General features: G+C 30.4%; 1 long non-coding RNA gene across 1 annotated transcript in view; it reads right to left on the reverse strand.

Annotated features, from left to right (window-relative positions):
• Window positions 1-2,278, reverse strand: part of LOC107591344 (uncharacterized) — a 20,441-nt gene extending 18,163 nt beyond the window's left edge. The window contains exon 1 of the long non-coding RNA XR_001609867.1: window positions 772-2,278. This is a non-coding gene — a long non-coding RNA (uncharacterized lncRNA). The remainder of the gene's footprint in view (window positions 1-771) is intronic.
• Between the last annotated feature and the right edge of the window lie 6 nt (window positions 2,279-2,284).

Consider the following 2,284-nt stretch of genomic DNA (forward strand, 5'->3'; position numbering starts at 1 on the left):
GAGTACTTTCCGTACCCACTGTAAATATGTCGTCAATTGATATCTGCAAGTGCAATAATAGGCCTATGTCTCAGTAAGATATTTTGATATTTTTTATATTTAAATGTACAAATAAACATTCCTCAAAAAGCATTTTGTATCATATTTGATACATATTAACATATTAACAACTTGAAAAAAAAAAAGTATGGATGATTAAGTAAAGTTTTGCTTCAATCCAGTAAGTGTTCGTCTTGAAATATTAATAATAATATAAAAGTCATGCTTTTGTTTACTTCAAAAAAAAAATCATTGGATATTTCACAGCAAAAAATAATTACTTGAAGGCCTCTTATACTTGTTAAAAAAGTATTAACTATCAATCAGACGACAGAGAGCATGTAGTAGATTGTGTACAACAGGTTTCTCAGCAAAGTTATAATTATGTTGAAAATTTAGAGGCCTTACAAATTCATGTAATTCATGTAAATTCGTCAAATATTATACAGTAGGCTTTATAGGGATAAAGAATGTTTCAAATGTTTTTGTGAAGAAACATTGCACCACAATGGAAAGAAAAAGAAAAAGCATTCGACAGAAGAAAGTCATACGGGAACATGAGGATGAGTAAAGCGATGCCAAAATGTCATTTTTTGTGTGAACTGTACTTTTAAGTAAACCTGCCAAAGCAAACAGGCATAAAATGAAAAAAGTACAATGACACAGTCTGTTTGACACTACAGAACTTTACTTGAATTAAATCCAAGTTCATTGTCTATACAAGATATTTACAATGTCTGAAATAGGGGAAATAAACAATAAAACACTAGATACAACTGAGGTATTAGCTAAAAGCATGTACATGTATTTAACTCGTAAATATCGATCATGATAACCAGTTTGAGATGTGTCATCTGCTTTAGAAAACATCTTATCACAACATGAGGTAGGAGAGCAATGTCTCATTTTCATGCAAGAGCAAAAAACCTCTCATCACACTGTAGGATTGGCAACATATGCAATGATACACACAAACACTGCATTTCATATCTCAGAATTGCAACTTAAAATATCTTTGCTGTTTACGAAAGTCATAAACAATGACATTGTTTCTATTACAGTGTTGATTGTGTTCTCAAAAAAAAAAAAAGCTTCACATCTGATTTTTTTTTTTCCTTTTCTTTAATAGTGACATCTCGGTTACACATGAGAAAAGATGTGATTAAGAACATAGGGACACATGCTGTGCTGGCAGGTAGTTATTTGTATACTATGTGTATTTTTACCATTATAAAAAAAATTGTTTATTTAATTGCAATTTTCTTTTCTCTTTTGCCATTAATCAGCTCAAGGGAGCCACAGTAATCATTATCCCCTGTTAAATGGGATATTTCCTCTATAATGTAAAATACATGGTAGCTTTGCTGAAAAACTCTAGCATTAGATTGCTTTAAAGTACAATTTTGCTAATTATATTATACCAGGCCTATACATATCAGATATTCAACATATTTCACACGTCTCGAATATGTACAACGTTATCTGTATTTATTTTCTTAACACTGCAAAAGACAAAAACAGGTTTGTTGTTTCAAGAGTCTAAAGAGTACTGTATTCCTATGCCCAGAATTCAAATTTAACATGGCATTCTACATAGAAGATATACAGCGCCCCCCTGTGTACAAAATGCAATTTACAGGTTTCATAGAATCGTTACAAATGAAAAGGTATCCTCTAGAAAGCTTCAGAAATACATTTTAATACCCAAAACTATCAAAAACAGCATTGAAACCGGCTGCTACAGAGGTAACTGTGGTGAAAACAAAAGAAACCTAATACTGATTGTACAGAAATTGTAGTCGACACTGTAGTAATGCATTACTGTGCCAAAACAAATGCTACAATCTCTCAAAAGAACTACACATGAAATCAAAGCTATATATATATATATATATATATATATATATATATATATAAAAAACATCGCTCTTTTCAGTACACACACAGTCTCTCATATCAAATGTTTCTAGCATCTATATTAGGCTCTTGAGCACATTTTGTGCCCATTTACATAAAGACTATTTTTCTCAGACAATATGGAGTAACGTTTTTGGAAAGGTTGTATGTGTGAGAGAATAGAAAAAAATCATTTCTGCATTTTAGCAATAATGAATCTGTGTTTTAGCATAACAGTATAGTAGCTAACAATACATGCATTATTTCACTCCCTTCTTTCTAAGAATTTTAAATTCTTAATTTTTTTAATATATTTATATATATATATATATGTGTGTGTGTGTATATA

Source organism: Sinocyclocheilus grahami, unplaced genomic scaffold (assembly GCF_001515645.1).
Source record: "Sinocyclocheilus grahami isolate Dianchi unplaced genomic scaffold, SAMN03320097.WGS_v1.1 scaffold141.1, whole genome shotgun sequence".
NCBI classification, from domain to species: Eukaryota; Metazoa; Chordata; class Actinopteri; order Cypriniformes; family Cyprinidae; genus Sinocyclocheilus; species Sinocyclocheilus grahami.